Source organism: Triticum dicoccoides, chromosome 6B (assembly GCF_002162155.2).
Source record: "Triticum dicoccoides isolate Atlit2015 ecotype Zavitan chromosome 6B, WEW_v2.0, whole genome shotgun sequence".
Classification (NCBI taxonomy): domain Eukaryota; kingdom Viridiplantae; phylum Streptophyta; class Magnoliopsida; order Poales; family Poaceae; genus Triticum; species Triticum dicoccoides.
In genome coordinates, this window is record NC_041391.1 from 560556812 (window position 1) to 560558543 (window position 1732).

General features: G+C 44.1%; 1 long non-coding RNA gene across 1 annotated transcript; it reads right to left on the bottom strand.

Annotated features, from left to right (window-relative positions):
- Positions 1–232: 232 nt before the first annotated feature.
- LOC119321888 lies at positions 233–1413 on the bottom strand. Its single transcript, XR_005155260.1, has 3 exons — positions 1385–1413; positions 646–786; positions 233–549 (listed from the first exon to the last, which is right to left on the bottom strand). It is a non-coding gene; the product is annotated as an uncharacterized LOC119321888 (long non-coding RNA).
- Positions 1414–1732: the final 319 nt, after the last annotated feature.

Below are 1732 nucleotides of genomic sequence, written 5' to 3' on the forward strand. Positions count from 1 at the left end.
GTTTGCTGCATACCATAGTGATGTGGATACTTATGAAATATGTGTAGCTAGAAATTAGAAACTCTGTGAACCTAAACTGTTGTGGCACAAGTGACTATTATATGGATGGTTCTGGTTTTATTAAGATAGGAAGATGGAATATGTTTTCTTCCAAACATACATGAACACCATGGCCATGATAGAAACAGAACATTCATGCTGTAGAAACGGCAATAGAAATCCCACCTCCAATAGGAAAATTAACTCTGAAATTACTACTTGAAATGAGCCATGGGTGGCAGCTGTAGGATTCCAACTTACAGGTAGCCTCATGATATTTACCTGGGGCTGGGAAAAGGCCTACTGGTACCAACAATATTATTCAACATGCAAAGAAAACAGCTAGGTACACTAAACTATGAATGGAGATAACACATTAAATTGTTCATACCCCCAAAAACCATTAACTCGCAGGTCATGGTGGGTCTTTCCTACTTCACCTGAACCCTGTCACGAGTTATCCTCTCAACCTGCTAGAAATACCACAACCTCTTTCAAGTTTCATCAATCCTACACAATCCACCATAAAGATGTTCATTATAAGAAATACAGCCTATATTTATAATAGAGAATACTGAAGCATTGCATGTATACTCAGTCGCTAACCTCTTATGGCCATTTTCTCAAACATCTGATGAGCCACTTAATAAAAGAAATCAATCCTGATGGTCACAAAATCATCACATACATGCAGCACACAGAATGATGTTTTCAATCTTCTGCTGCTTCTTTTGTACTTACACAAGCCTAGGAACAAAATCAACACATTAGTATGATCTATCCAACATCAGTCATTGGAGCAGAGACAACCAAAATTGGCTAACAAGTTGTAAACTAACTTTGGAAATCTCATGCTGCATAAACATATCAAGCAATTCCTCTCCTCTTCACCACCCGTTTTTTTCCACTCAGAGAAAAATTCACATGTTTGTCAAGAAATCATAGTTAAAAAAGCGCGCCTAGGCTCTAGGCGTTGGCAAAACGCATTGCGCATAACTACATTTAATCCGCGCATAATTGCGCATAAGCATGTGCTTTAGTCAGTAAAGCGCAAGCCGGTGGCAAAACGCACAATTAACGTCTAGCGCTTTTTTGAACTATGCAAGAAACCAAAAGGAACCTAACCCAAGGAAGAAAATAGCTTGCAGCCACACAGGCATTCTATCGAGCAGGTCAAAAGCATGGGAGAAAGAAAGAGGCTCACCTTGGAACAAACGCACAGGAGAAGACAAAGCAGCAAACCAGAAGATGAAAACGAAATAAGAAGAGGAGAGCATGAATGAGTAGATAACGCAAGCAATGGAGGCGCGAAATCGATCCGGTGGAAGAGCACGTAGATCCTTACCCTAACCACACACAGAAATGACCCTCTGGATAGGGTGGATCACATCCCTCTGGTTCGATCCCGTGCAGCGTCGTGTTCTTGCGCCGCCACTCCTGGCAGGGCCACAAGGCGTGAGGGGTGAGAGGCAACTAACGAAGTAGATCGACACGGGAGGAGACGCACCCGAAAAAAGGGATCGTGAGGTAGGAGGAGGCACAGAGTTCCTTACCTTGATTCGGATGTCGAAATTGCCGAGGCGAACGCCGCCACCGCTGCCATACGCGTCCAGGTCATTGGCGGTGCTTGGCGGCACTCGGTGCTCCCTACACCGCGCCATTCACTGGTGGTGGAGAGGAGAGGAGGCGGCCG